Source organism: Rattus norvegicus, chromosome 18 (genome assembly GCF_036323735.1).
Source record: "Rattus norvegicus strain BN/NHsdMcwi chromosome 18, GRCr8, whole genome shotgun sequence".
NCBI lineage: Eukaryota > Metazoa > Chordata > Mammalia > Rodentia > Muridae > Rattus > Rattus norvegicus.
In genome coordinates, this window is record NC_086036.1 from 69,414,314 (window position 1) to 69,430,234 (window position 15,921).

Consider the following 15,921-nt stretch of genomic DNA (forward strand, 5'->3'; position numbering starts at 1 on the left):
TACTTGATCTCTATATAGATTCATACATGTTTATAGGCAACAGAGTAGATTGATCACATGCCCCAGTAGTTTCGAACACGCTTACGAGTTTACCGGCAACTTTGACCTTAGTTCTTTAATTGGAATTAAGTAAAAAATAGCAAAAGCTTACAGCTCAGTTCCTGGACTGGGCTACATTGAGTCACCATGTCCAGCAGACACATGTGACCAGTGACTGCTCTATACGTGATAAAGTTTTAAAGGGAACGTTAAACAATAAATAAAAATAATTTTTTAAAAAATCTGGTTGGGGGCTGGAGAGGTGGCTCAGTGCCTAAGACCACTTGCTGCTCTTACAGAGAACCTAAGTGAGGTTCCCAGCACCCATATGGCTTCACCCAAGAGTTTGTAACTCCATTTCCACGATATCAAAACGCTGTTTTCTGGCCTTCTTTTCTTTCATGCGTTTCACACATGTGGTGCACTTACATACACAAACAAAACTCTCATAAAATAAAAAATCTAAATCATTTTTAAAAGAAGAAAAGCTCTATTAGAATATGTGAGAAATGACGCTGTGTAACACCAGCTTTGAGAGGAGGGCAGGGTCTCCTGAGGAAGTGTTTTGTAAGCCTTTTGAATATTCATGTAGAAACAGTGAAGCTAAAAGAGCTTTCATAGCTAAGGAAACAGAATGTACAAAGGTCCCAAGGCAGAAGGGAACCCTTGGGGTCTGTATTGTTAGCATCCTGTGGAGAAGCAGATGGCGCTTTTCTCACTGGGTAAAATTTAGAAATGTTCAGTGAATGGACGCTGAACTCTGCTGTATGGGACACGGCAGAGTACAGGGCTGTGCCTTTCATTTGCAGCAGCAGACGCCATTCACTGACATCCTCACCGCAACTTAGAAGCAAAGAAGGGGTTGAGTATTAGAAGCTAGACCAAGTATAGCAAGGGCCATCTGACAGGGACTGTAGTGTTCAGTAGGGAGGAGCAATGGGTTCCAGTCAGATAATGGACGGCAGGGGAATAAATAACTGGGCTTCACTTTCCTCCCACCTGTTGAGTGCCACTCTCCCGTGGAGACGCGAACAAATAAATATCTAATCACCTCAGATAAGGAGCAGATGACAGACCAAAGTACGGCTACCTCCAAAGTCCAACTTGGTGAACCAATGTATTTTATTGGTGTTACTTGGGTATTATATGGGTGAGAAGTTACTGACAAGAACGGATATGACTCAAAGACAGCTGCATCACCAAAGCCCACCCCAGCCCAGGCCACAGCTCACAGAAGCTGGGGACTTGAGCCTATTGCACAGCCTGCAGGCAGCCCAGCAGGATAGAGGTGCGTTGTTGGTCTGAGCCTCCACCCGGCAGCTCAGCTACTCTCCGCTTACTCTCTGGCAACTTGGTTGCTCTATCTCTCCCAGGCATCTCAGCTGGTCAGAGCCTTTTCTAGGCAGCTTGGCTTATCTAACAACATCTTTTATGGCTTATATATTCTTGGGGAAGGAGGAGCTAGTGAACCTGGTCAGTTTCAGGGACTTCCTGAAGTAACTTTAAGTTGCTTGCTTCCAGTCTTAATGAACTTCCCAGGAGGAGGGACTGTTTCATCTCCCATTAGAACACCCTATTGTCTCAACTCCCTGTAAACATCTTGTGTTTTCCCTCCAAGATGGAAGGCTTTAATCTCCACAGAAACTGCTATAGACACCACCCTCCATACCCCAATGTGTGTCTCCCATTGATTAGCCAAACCCAACCAAGACCAGCAGTAAAAGAAGTCAGTGATGTAGCCAGCTCGGAAGCATAGTGCAATACAAAGGTGGTGGAGAATAAATCTGGAAAGGTTAAGTGCAGTTCCTTGCACCTGTTTCCTGTTGTCACTAAACACACACACATATACACACAAACACACACACACACACACACACACACACATACACATACACACACGCTTACATACACACACATACCCAAAAACTCACACACATACACATAAACATACACACGTGTATAAACATACAAACATATTCGATGACTTAAAATAACAAAATTATTATCTTTCATTTCTGTAGGGTTTTTATTTTTTTCTCCATCTTTATTAAATTGGGTATTTCTTATTTACATTTCCATTGTTATTACCTTTCCCAGTTTCCTGGCCAACATCCCCTTAACCCCACCCTCTCCCCTTCTCTATGGGTGTTCCCCTTCCCATCCTCCCCCCATTACCGCCCTGCTCCCCACAATCCCGTTCTCTGGGGGGGTTCAGTCTTGGCAGGACCAAGGGCTTCCCCTTCCACTGGTGCCCTTACTAGGCTATTCATTACTACCTATGCAGTTGGAGCCCAGGGTCAGTCCATGTATAGTCTTTAGGTAGTAGTTTAGTCCCTGGAAGCTCTGGTTGGTTGGCATTGTTGTTCATATGGGGTCTCAAGCCCTTCAAGTCCTTTCTCTGATTCCTTCAATGGGGGTCCCGTTCTCAGTTCAGTGGTTTGCTGCTGGCATTCGCCTATGTATTTGCCATATTCTGGCTGTGTCTCTCAGGAAAGATCTACATCCTGTTCCTGTCAGCCTGCACTTCTTTGCTTCACCCATCTTATCTAGTTTGGTGGCCGTATATGTATGAGCCACACATGGGGCAGGCTCTGAATGGGTTTTCCTTCAGCCTCTGTTCTAAACTTTGCCTCCCTAATCCCTCCCAAGGGTATTCTTGTTCCCCTTTTAAAGAAGGAGTGAAGCCTTCGCATTTTGGTCATCCTTCTTGAGTTTCATGTGTTCTGTGCATCTAGGGTAATTCGAACATTAAAATTGAGATGTTGACAGGGCTATATTTCTAGCCCTTCCTTGCTTTCCCAGCTCTTAGAAGTTTCTGCACTCCGCGTCCCAGCCCCTCGCTCACATCGCTGCTCCCTGCTTCCTTCACTGCATCCTATTCTCTGCCTTTGACCCTCCTGTCTTCCTCTTAAGAGAACCCCAGCAGCTGCATTAGGCTCCCAAATGAACCTGCATCATCCTAAAAGTCCATCTCAACATCCCTAACTGAATCGCATCTACAATGTCCTCTTCACAAAAGTATGTTGTTTGCAGTGAATGGCACTAGAGTTCATCTTATTCAGAGAAATAGGCCGTGTTCAGAATGGCAAGTGTCACATGCTTTCCCTCTTATACAGAATGCACATGTGTTTTTACATGTAGGAAGACTCAGAAGTGGAATAGGGGCAATCTGTGGGTGGAAGGTGGAGGAGCCGCTGGGACGAGGGAGGATCTGCTGAATGAGTAGATGAGCAGTGAGGTGTGTACTGGTTACAAAGTGTATAACAAGAAGTAGTTCCTGAGAGAAAGGGTGTGATTTGTTCACGGTTAGAGGAACCATCACAATGGGGAAGGAACTGTGGAGGGAGCAGCTCCCGGCTGTGACGTCATCTGTTTATGCTGCATGCACCATCCAGAAGCAGAGAGAGAGATGCTGGCACGCAGCTCACTTTCTAGGTCCTGTCCACTTGACTTTGGACCTCAGCCCATGCATGGGACGGTACTGTCCTCAGTCAGGGTGGGTTGTCCCTCAGTTAAATCTCTTTGGAAAATATCTCAGAGGCAGCCCGACAGGTACATCTCCAAGGTGACTCGAAATCCAGTCAAGTTGATGATGAAATTACTGTGTTGATGGCAATACACTCGTATCAGGTTTGTCTGGAGGACAGAGGATAGCATTTTGAACACGGTGACCCTGAAGTGGCTCTAAGACAAGTAAAATGGCAAAATAGCACGTGGAGAAACGTATATTTTAAAAACGCATCCTTGAGGGGAGTCTTTGCTCCATTGTTTCAGAGAATAGCTGAGGCCAGACAATATGGGGCAGGATCAGAATCCTTGCCAGGAGGTCTTGAGAAGCCATTGTGTGGTGCTATAGAGGCAAAAGCAAGGTTTCAGTGGAAACTCAGGATTTTGGAATTGCCAAGACCACAGGATATCTACCAAGGAGAGCTGTGGGCACAGAGCAGAGCTGGTTCAAGAGAGATGTATGCTACAGGCAGCCATCAAAGAATGGAAGTCAAGCCGGCAAGCAAATGGAACCCAAAGACAAACTGGTGTCGTTAATCTTATAGACTTCAAGTCAAAATTAGCAAGAAGAGATAACAAAGGTCACTACATATTAATAAAGATAAGTAAACATTCAACAAAGTAAAATTATAAATATACGTGTACAAAATTTGGGGACTCCCAATTGTATAAAACACTAAAGAGGCATGAAAGGTCAGATAAGTGCTCAAAAGCAATAGTGGAAAACTTCAGCGCCCCACTCTCATCTTTAGATAGATCTTCCAAACTAAAAATCAACAAGAAACGTGAGAGCTTACCTATCAAATCGATCAGCTGGATTTAACAGTGACCTTTGGAGTACTCCATCTAAAAGGGAAGAACCTACCACCACTGTTTTGCTGGATGGACGCATGGTCAAACTGCCCTCCAAATATTTATATGTGCTTGCATATATTGGTGCTAATTTCCACTTCATCAACAATCTTCTTACTGCAGCGGACTGAATTAATAAGAAGACTCTCATCTGGCCAACGTACCAAGATCGAGTGCTGGCAGAGAATTTATCCCTAACTGGGACATCTGTATAATCTAGATCTCACTTCCTAAGACTCCATTCTCCGTGATGTGGAGACTGCACCAGCTTGGTATGACCTCAGCAGTGACTTAGAGATGCTCTTTTGCTCTTGCTGAGGAATTGCCCTCAAAGAAAAGCCACAAGTTGCGCTTTGAATGAGAACGACCCCCCTCCCAATGTCTCATGCATTTGAACACTCAATCCCCAGTTGATGCTTTTAGAGGGGGTATAGGAGGTACAGCCTTGAAGGAGGTACATAACTGGTGGTGAGCTTTGAGGTTGAAAAGCCTAGCACCCTACCCAGTCTGTCTCTGTCTCTCTTTCTGTTTGTGTGTGTTGTATGTTTGTGTTTGTGTGTATGTTTGTGTGGGGGGGGGTTGTTACATTTCATACTCATGCTAGTGATTTGAGGTACCATGTCTGCTACCTGATGCCATACTGTCCCCACCATTATGGATTCTAACGCTCTAAAACTGCAAGTCCCATACACACGTGCACACACACACACACACACACACACACACACACACACACACGTCTTTTCTTCTGTAAGTTGCCTTAGTCATCTTATTCATGGTATTTTATTAAAGCAACAGAAAAGTGACTAATACACCCCACAGGAATAAAAAAAAAAGTTTATCTCTCTCTCTCTCTCACCTCACATATACATATGTATACACACACACACACACACACACACACACACACACACACACACACTTCTAATGTACTTTATCAACACTTACAAGACACCCCTATCCCTGGCCTCTGTCCCTTGATGGACTCTAAGCATGGAGCTCTTGTTGTTTGTTACCACTCTGCAGGGCACCAACGGTTGGCACAAGACTCGGAATACACTGGAGATGAGAACAGTACAATATTTAGGAGCTAAGCCAAAATACCTCCTAGAAACCTCCATCCTTGCCTGTCCTGAGCATTCTGTCCCCAGTATAACCTTACACCAAGCTCAGGCATATATAGTTTCCCTCTGAACCTCAGATCTTTTTGGAGTGCACAAACTAAGGGGTTTCTTGGATTCCCTCACAGCTCAAGTTTTGAACTAGAAGTGGGGATATAGTGAGCACAGCACCCCAAAAGTATCCACAGCAGATAGTTTAAGCCTATGTCTCTGGTATTCCCTCTGTGGAAGAGCAAATGGACAATTGTCTGGTACACAGAACGATTTTCCTGTTTGCCTAAAAGAGTTAGGTAGATTGCTCAGAACTGAGGAGAGTCCGTCCTAAAGCCCATCTGGAGTTCTGAGAGAGCTATAGAACCTACCTAACAGTATATAGCACCGTTTCTATGGAGAAGCGAGTTCTGAATTCCAGTAAAGCCCATACCCTTGCCATTGCCAGCAGGAGGAACAGTCAGGTTTTCGCCTTTCTTCTGCAGCCTGCCAGCCCAATGGCAGGGAATCGCCCAAATCGTGAGTGCCTTACCCTTTAGGAAGGAAGGGTCTGACAGGACCTCCGCCTGTGGGGAGAGGGAAGGGCAGAAGAGCCTACCTACCTCTGGGTTTAGGCTCCTCCTGAGATAGGCTGATCTGCAGACTGAGATCAGGCCTTAGTGTTTCAAAGTCTACCTCAGCCTTGCTGCTGTATAAAACAATGGAGTTGGGGGATCTGATAAAAGAGGAGCACAGACCAAGAAAAATCTGTTCAACTAGGATTGAGTTTCTATGAATGACTGATTGTGAGTTTTAAAATACCTAACATCTAAAGCTGTTGGTATTATGACCAGTACTGTTGTCAATGGTGATGAGGTCAAATCCAGCCCATGGGCTGTAACTAGGATGGCTGAAGAACGCAGCTCACATCAGTCCTATTAGACGTGGCCCTTTTTTGGACTTGAAAGAATGCCTTGACCTCTGCCAATATCTAACCTCTCTCTTGTTTTCACTTTAACACTCAGCTTGTGTAAAAGAGAATACATTTATAATTTCTTTTTCCAAATATATGTATATGAAAGTGGGAGCCTCTGTTTGAATTCCCTGAGTCTGTTCACCAATGTCAAGCAAAAGGTATATTTACCAGATGTCAAAAATTGAAGATGTGTTGTTTTATTACATTTATTGTGTGTATATATGTGCATAAACGTGAAGGTATGCACATGCGACAGTCTTTATGTGCAGGTCAGAGGACAAATTGTGAAAACCTGTTCTCTCTCCTTCCACATGGGTCCTAGGGATCAACCCCAGGTCGTCAGGCCTGGCAGTGGGCACCTTTCCTTACTAAGCCAGCTTGTCAGCCCCTCCCACGGTTTTAATAAGCTTGTTTGGAGATCCAGAAAATAGTCTTAAAATGATAATAGTAACATAAAGATGTTTCTTTTTATTGTGAGTACAAATTGATTTAAATTGGGATGGTTCACTTTTAATCTAAATCTCTTTTATCTGATTTAAGTCGTTATAGCCAATTACTTTCACATAACTATAACATTAAGTAAAAAAAAAAAAAAATCACGATCTAGGAAATTTATCAGATTCAGGAAAGAAACAGGGGCCAGCTTAAATTCCAGAAACCTAGTAGCTTTGGTAATGAATTATCAGATTGAGCGAGTCCATGGAAATTACTTAGGTACAATCAGTTCAAAGATATTTTCTGAGATTATCCTAAATAATATAGTGTAGAGTGTATGATTGCGCGCACACACACACACACACACACACACACACACACACACACACACACCAGTCCCATCATTCCATCATTCATGGAGAGAGGGGAGGGGGAGGGGAAGGAGGGGGGGAGAAGGGGAGGGGAGGGGGAGGGAGAGAGTGAGAAGGCAGGGTAGGGAGAGAGGGAGGGGGAGGGGAGGGGGAGGAGGAAGGGGAGGGGAGTGAGAGGGAGAGAGGGAAGGGGAAAGGGAGGAGGAGAAGGAGGGGGAGAAAACTGAGAATTTTGCTTAATATATTACCAACTACTAAACCAAGTGTTTGCTTCCCTCAAACAAAAGGAAAACTGAGCCCAAGGTGAGCTCCTGGAAACAATTTAAATTCATGAAAAATTAACAGAGGCCCAAGTCATTACCCTTGTTCTCTAATAAAAGACCATGAAGAAATTGGCTTGACCCTAGTTAACAAGATGTTTTGGAAGAGCTAGGGAGAGATGGAAAGTAAGGAGAGCCTATTTTGAGATGGCTCTGCTGACGAAACAGAACTTGACGGGCAGAATACATACTAATTATGAGGTCACTGAATCTTCTCAGGAAGGAGGGTGACAGCACAGTACGGCGAGACATGAAGAGGGATAAGGAAAGTCACGCCAACAGAAATATAGATACAACGAGCAGCTCTTTAGACATAAGTAAAAGACAATTAATTCTCTTCCCTCCTGAACTTTTGATCTTGCTTCTTGTTCCCCCCGCTGGAGCCATTTATTATTATTTCTATAAGACAATTACATTTCTCCTTCTAAACCCTTCCATACAGAGATCCCCAATCTCCTCTAAATTCGTGACCTCTTGCTTTCACTAATCGCTATCACATGCATATGTGTACACTATATCCATATATATATATATATATATATATATATATCCCTAAATATAACCCGTTCGTTCGATCCACATCATCTCACTTGCATGTATGTCTCCAGGGCTGACCATGGCACAAGGCCTGAGGAAGAACAGCCTTCCCAGCTTACCTCAGTTGCCTATAGCTTTTCACGTAGAGCTAAGGCCCTGTGGGATTTTTTTCCCTAACCAGTTTGGCACATTCATTAATTTCATCCTCGTTCAACCTATGTTTGGTCAGCCATGTTGGTGACAGTTTATGTGTGTCACGTCTGACAGTGCTAGGAGACGTCGTCTGAACAGTAAACTCCCTGATCCTCTGGCTCTTACAATTTGTCTACCCCTTTGGCAAGGTTCCCTGAGCCTTGGGTGCAGGAGTCGTTTTGTAAATATGCCCACTGCAACTGGTCTCTACGACTCTAACTTTTGATTGCCTGTAGTTTTATGGAATGATCCCATCTGTTTCAAAGAGAAGTTTCCTTAATGAGTGAAGACTACACTTAGATGTCGGTATAAGGACTAATGTTTAGACTTAATGTTTAGGAAATGAGAGGCCGTAGATTCTCCTCCAAAAACCATGACTTCTCTAGCTAGCACTGAGTAGACAGGTTTCCAGTAGTAAGCACGAGTCCCCTCTTGTTGCCCAGGTCTTAAGTCCATGCGCCATTTCTTATACAATGCCTTCCGCTTATATCTTATTTTGTCATCTAACTCTGTTTCATTCCGATTTGGTTTTGTTTGCTTGTCTTTGTTTTAGTTGTGGCACCCAGACCCTCACCCCACAGAGATGACACAGATACTGCTTATGTGTAAATCCTAGTGTGGTTTGCTAGGAGCAGTTGTTAATAAGATGGGACTGTTGGAGAATAGCAAGGGCTCGGTCTCCACAAACATGCTCACTGCTTCAAGCATGAAGCACCCCATATGCACACATACTGCCTTCAAACCTGTATCGTCAGTCATCCCCCTTCCTCAGCCATTAAATGTAGGCAGACCCCATAGGCTTCCCCTCTCGGAACTACTGGAGCTTCTTGTTGTGCAAACAGTAACAAATGCAGGTTTAAGTCCAAGGCAAAATGGGTACTTTCTGTGAGCCCAGATCTATGTGCAGCTCAGGGACCTGAAGTGGAGGAGGCCATTCATTTTCCTTACTCCACCTCTCTCACCATGGGAAAAAACACACAGCATCATCTAGGAGTAACCCTGATGCTCCCTTCACCCCTTTGATGAACAGATGAACAGTGCCAGCCAACTTCCCATCTTCAGACCACCTCCAGGGGGCTCAGATTCATGCCATATAGCACTCTTAACTTCTACAAACAGCTACCAATGATCCTTTCTGGGGGTAGCAGTAGATCTCTTCTGCAGCCTTCTGCTACTGTTAACATTGATTACTGGGCTTTGCTTTTTCATTAATTTACAGTGAATAATACTATAGAGGCTCTAACACCTTTGTTAAGAATATGAACATCAACTATGCACTGTGTTAGCCAAAAACTTTAAGGCCACAGTGAAAGTTTCATTTCACCTTCTAAGATCTGCATGCATCATATGCACTTGGAACAACAGCAACTGAGACCTTAGCAGATCATCTTAACCTGTGCTCATTCTGCATTAGAGTTCTTCAGTGAGCTTTTCCAATGACAAGAACAGTCTAAATTCACGTGATTTGTTGATGCTTCATTTTCCATCATGTGATTCTTCATTCTTAATTAATCTGATAATTACTTATAATTTGAGTAGTGTATCACCATCATCTTTGTATGTGAGTCTTTGTGCCTATGTACACAGTTTTATAGACAGAGAGATTCACACTGGGATGTTCAATCATATATAAGTCCTAAACACAGAATATTTCCATTAAAAATTATAGACATTTTGAAGGCTTTTGATGTACAACAGAAGGATACTTTAAGAAAATTGGAATATCCCACATGTTATTCACAAATATTACTATCCTATTTTCCAAAACCTTGCAATATGATTGGTGAAAATCCTTTGCTATTTTGGTTTATATTTGATTGATATTCAAGCAGGCTTATTTTATTGATTGTACTTTTTTGCAAGTGGCCCGCTTGTGGCCTATGTCACTTCTCTCAATGTTATTTTCTTACAAATTTGTAAATTCTTTACACTCAATGAGAATAACCTTCTTATCAAATTGTATTTATTATAAGTATTTCCCAATTTTGGGCTTAATTTTTATCATATTTTAGGTTGCAGAAACTTTATCTTATGCTGTCCAATATATTGATATCTCTATGACACAGCCTAGCTTAAACAGAAAGGCGTCTACTGAAAAGATTGTGGTTAGCTTACAGAAATTGTAAAAGACACCTGCCAAGTCTGTGAGCCTTAATTAATCTCATTGTCACAAAACCTCTAAATCTTGCTGCTTCTCCTCTAACCCCTGATTGGCTTCATAGTCTTAGACTCCACTAGAGGTTTCTGGTGAGTTATCTTTGAGCCCTGTCCAGAGAGACAGTAGGATTTGTCTTCAAGTATAAATGTTGTAAGAAAACAGGCCCAACTTTCTGACATGATCACCTTCAGACCCAATGATCAATGCCACAAAATTAAGTACTCATAGTTGATGGATAAAGGCCTGTCATCAACTAAGAAGATAAGAAATAGACCCATTGAGAAACTAAAACTTTTTTTAATTGTTCTTTACAAGATTTTAGTGTTTTCTTCTACTAGTTTGGTGCTTTTTCTTTATCCTTAGGTTAACGTGTTTTCCTCTAGGTTTCATCACTGTCATTGAGTTCACTTTTACTACTATGCCTCACTACAGTATGGCTTCCTCAAGCCTCATTTCACTATACTGCGGTACCATCCCCTTCACCCCAACACACACACACACACACGCGCGCGCTTCTTTGATTAACTCTACACATTATTTAAAGTTAGCACTCCCCAAACTCTACACCTACTCATTTAATGACATCATTTCCCATTGCAGAAGACCTCAGTGTGTCCACCCTGCCAATCCACCCCTCAGAAAATGACTGCTAACATGATCAGAGCTCCTTAGGTCACATTGAGCTCGCATTTCTTAAAGCCCTCACACCTCTGCAGGACAGATATTACCTCCTCTGCATAGAAGAAAACTTTAGCCCAAAGACACTGGATCATACAAATTCTACTGGTCTGATGTAGTAGAGATTGCCTACATCCTTACCAGAGAACTGGTCAACCCACAGCAGCCAGGTCTCAAAGCAGTTTGTCTCAGGGTTTTCAATGTCTTGGCTTTGCTTCCTGTCATCGTCATCTCTCCACTTCCTGGATTAAGGAAACTCATCTCCCAGGCATCTCCCTGTTGCTCCCAATCCTGTAAGCTTCCTTTGTCTTTATGACTCTCCTATGGGGCTTCCAACCAAGGAGCCTCTCCCCATCCACATATGAACCCTATCTACTCATTGGTCACCCCACAACATCAAAGTCATGGACTTGGCCACTATACGTCACAAAGTCCCCTTTCCTGTAACCTTCATTTTACTTAATAGACAACCAAAGGCACAGAGTAGTGATTCTGGCAGTCCCCATGGTGCATAAATATTGTAACAATTGTCCTGCTTGTTAGTCATTGTTAGTCTTTTATTGTCCCTAATTTATAAGTTTAGTTTCATCATAGATATATTTAGTGAAAACACATAATGCAGTGTTTTGCCATCTATCTATAGGGATTTTGGAATACATACACATGAATAAAGGGGACTACTGTTATTTAGAGTTCACCCTCCCCCCAAAAAAATCTTCATTCGATTTTACTTTCTCTATGAAATCTTTGCATCTCAGAAAATAGCATTTTTCTTAAGAAATATAAAATATTTATTCGATGGCCATTTACTAAATTTTTATTCCTTATACTTTCCTGTGTCTTATATTTTGATGGATCTACCAACTAGATTTTGTGTCTTTTGTGACCCTACTCCATGAGTTATATTGTCTTTTTCCCCCACATGATCAGAGTCTCAAAAGAAGGTGGCTTGCACTTACTGACCATGTCCTTTTCAACACTGCCATGCTGACCTACATCCTTCCCCTAACAGTGATATACTGACCCATGTCCTTCTCCTAACACTGCCATGCTGACCCAGGACTTTCTCCTAACACTGCTGTACTGACCCACATCCTTCCCCTAACAGTGTGGTACTGACCCAGGTCCTTCTCCTAGCACTGCCGTACTGACTCACATCCTTCTCTTAACAGTGCCGTAGTGACAGATGTTCTAACACTGCTGTACTGACCCAGCTCCTTCCCCTAACACTGCCATACTGACCCACATCCTTCTCAACAGTGCCATTCTGAGTCATAATGATAAAAGTCTCCCGTCCCTGGCAAAAACTTAAGACTTTCAAATCTTCAGGCTTCCCAGTTAGGATCAAAGGTTTCCATGAATAAAGATAATAATTGTCATAAAAATTTAAGATTAAAGATAGCATTGGGAAGTTTTCGCTACACAAATTCAATTTGCCTTGTAAATACATGCTAGTAAATACGGACAGGGGATTTACTATTAAATTCCACCGTATGGGAGGTTTGGGTAATACACCTTTAAACAATAGTTCATGCCATCTAAAGAGATGGGACATTATTAAGCTTTTAATCCACAACTATTCGCTTTCTGGTAGAGTTTGCAATATTTTATACAATAGATAGAAGTTACTGGAAAATAAGCTGGCTTTGGAAACTGTAAGAAAAGCACCCAAACCGTGGTTTGTTTTGGGATGGAGTTGGAGCATCTTTTTCAACATTGTTTTGAAAATTGCATGAAGCCCTGGAGATGATGAATGTTTACAATTTGCATCCATATTGTTGCTAACACAATAGCCTGTTAAATCCCCAGCCAGGAATATGAGTAGACTGCGGGCCATCCACATTATTTATCAAGAGGGGAAATACATTATTCACAAATTTTAATTGCTTCTGTGGCACCAACATCCTGAAAATGAAACATAAAAATACGGCCTCGGGGAAGTTTTGCTACGCAATGACTTTCGTGCAAACCCGACCAGGGGGACCATTGTCTGTATCACAGCCACCCAAGGACCTGAATAAAATAAGTTAATAGTTTCAGCTCAGGTCCTAGTGGACAGCTGGTATATTTTAAAACTCATTTGATTCAATGACTTCTATGTGTGACCCAAAACAAATAGAGCAGAGACTAGATTGACATGGGAATGGTATTATATATACTCTTCCTTAAAGGAAGCTTAAACCAGGACAGCTTTCAAATATTTTACAAGACACTCAAAGAGGAAATGTTTTCACAGTCCTCTTACCTAGAGAAATGAACCCCAATATTGCAAAATTCTCTTCAGATTTGCTTCCAAAAAAGTAAATTGCTACAAAACATAATTTTTAATTTATTTGTATTTGTGCAGATGTATATGCATATGTGTGTATGTATATGTAGGCATGTATGTATGTATGTATGCACGTATGTATGTATACCTGTATCCTACTATCCACAGAGGCTAGAAAAGGTTGTTAGATCCCTTGGTACCGCAGCTATAGGTCACCGTGAGCCCCTCAACATGAGTTGATTCTTGCAAAAGCAGCAAGAATTCTTAACTGCTGAGCCATCTCTCTGTTCCCCAAATAAATTTTTTTATGAAAAAAAGAAAAAAGAAAACATTCATTTTAAGAAAAAGTGTAAGTTTATTTTTCAGATAAGAATCACACATTCTCTCAAAGACAGACCCTGAGGGTTAATTTTGGGGATAGAGATTGCCAAACTTCGGCTGGCCTTCCTGCCCAGAAAGTTGGAAAGGAGAAAGGAGGAACTGAGAACACAGATGGTGAGAAGTTACAAACCAGAGAAGATATCTTTGGGTTCAAACTACAAACAGAGGGCACTGAACATCATGAGACTTGAAATGGTAGAAATGACCCAAATCCGGCTGCTGCAGTCCCTCCCACTGGGGACAACACTGCCCTTCCAGTTGTCGAGCTTGTCATCATGTGGCTGTCTTCAAAAATATTTCCTTCTACCCATAGCTTTTCTGCAGGTGTTTTTTGGTGTTTTTGAGGTTGTTTTGGTTGGGGTATGTTTGTTTATTCACTTTACATTCTGCTCACTGCGCCCCTCCCAGTCACCCCCTCTGACAATCCTTTCTCCACCCCCTACCCTTCTCCTTTGATTAGGTGGGGTCCTCCCTAGCTATCCCCCAGCCATCCCCACCACCCACCCTCCCAGCATATCAAATCTCTGCAGGGCTAGGTACATTTTCTCCGACAGAGGCCAGACAAGGTAGCCCAGACAGAAGCACATACCCATATGGACAGACAACAGCTTTTGGGATAGCCCCGACTCCAGTTGTTCAGGACCCATAAGAAGACCAAGCTGCACATCTGCTACCTATGTTCAGGGAGGCCTAAGTCCAGCCCGTCTATGCTCTTTGGTTGACGATTCAGTCTCAGAGAGCCCCAAGGGTCTGGGTTAGTTGACTCTGTTGGCCTTCCTGTGGCGTTCCTCTCCCCGACAGGACCCACACGCCTTCCCCTATTCTTCCACAAGAGTCCCCAAACTCCATCCACTGTTTAGCTGTGTGTGTCTGAATCTATCTGAGTCAGCTGCTGGGTGGAGCCTCTCCGAGGACAACCACGCTAGACTCCCGTCTGCAAGCCATCATTATTAGAGTCAGGGATTGGTGCTTGCCCGTGGGATGGGTCTGAAGTTGGGCTGGTTATTGGCTGGCCATTCCCTCAGTCTCCGCTCCATCCCCCATCCCCACATTTCTTATATAAATAATTTTTTAGTGCAACAGAATCTTTCCTGAGGTGTAGGACACCCACCAGTTACCGAGTTAGCCAGAGACCGAGAGACTCTGAGCAAAGTCCTTGCCTCAAGCCAATGAAGATTAAAGATGAGAGCTTTTGTATAGAAGTGACAGAACAAAATTCATTAGGATTTACAGAAAGGTGAGAAATTGAGGGGGGGAAAATAAGAAATTAAGGAAAAGTAAAGTAGGAGACATTCCTGAAAGTTGGAAGGATTCCCGAAAGAGAAAAATGCCCCCTCCAAATCCTTCACATGCAGAAACTGGACAGAGGCTGTGGCAATCTCTGTCAAGGTTGTTTAATTCTCTGGGATACCATGAGCCAAGCCAGTGGAGGTCAGACACTGTCTCTGCCAGTTCCCATCCCAACTATGTGCTGCCCATGTACAGCCAGGGCTTACTGAAGGCCGCCACTGTCCATCTCTGTCTTGTGCTTTATTAGCTGGTGACCTTGACTGTCTACAAGCTACTAGTCAGGGGCTGGCACTGCTATCTCTGACCTTGCAGGTGTCCCGAATGCTGATAAATATACTAAGCTGTCTTTTCTCTCACAGCTACCAAGCAGTATCTGGATTCATAGAGCTCTTGTCTCTAAGATGGCCTGTGGTCTCTTCCTGGAGCAGGTGGAGGCCTTGTGTTAGAAGCCATCCTTTCTTACAACTCTGTTACAACTAGCTGCATTAGACACAGGCCTATGTGAAGAGACAAATATATAAATACACACACACACACACACACACACACACACACACAAGAGAGACACAGACACAGACACACACACACACACACACACACACACACACACACACACACACATACACACACACACACCCTTCGGGGTTTGAGGAAGAGGGGAGGAAGCTGTTCTGCTGTCATGGGCCCAACATCCCTTCCCTCCTCTGCCCTGCCCCATTTGATGATCCTTACCTGTCATCTTCAGTGCTCTAAACATTGCTGTTTTAACCTTTAATCTTCCTTTTAACCCCGACTTCTGTACTCACTGCAACATATGTAAGTTGT

The 15,921-nt window shown here is 43.0% G+C and overlaps 1 long non-coding RNA gene across 2 annotated transcripts in view; it reads right to left on the reverse strand.

The window, feature by feature from the left end:
* Positions 1-13,405, reverse strand: part of LOC134483050 (uncharacterized) — a 30,886-nt gene extending 17,481 nt beyond the window's left edge. Inside the window, exons 1-2 of one of the 2 annotated variants that reach the window (XR_010059883.1) lie at positions 6,113-13,405; positions 1,847-3,675 (exon numbers count right to left, since the gene is read on the reverse strand). This is a non-coding gene — a long non-coding RNA (uncharacterized LOC134483050). Of the gene's footprint in view, positions 1-1,846; positions 3,676-6,112 lie in introns of those variants that run through there. The other variant, XR_010059882.1, reaches the window with a different exon arrangement.
* Between the last annotated feature and the right edge of the window lie 2,516 nt (positions 13,406-15,921).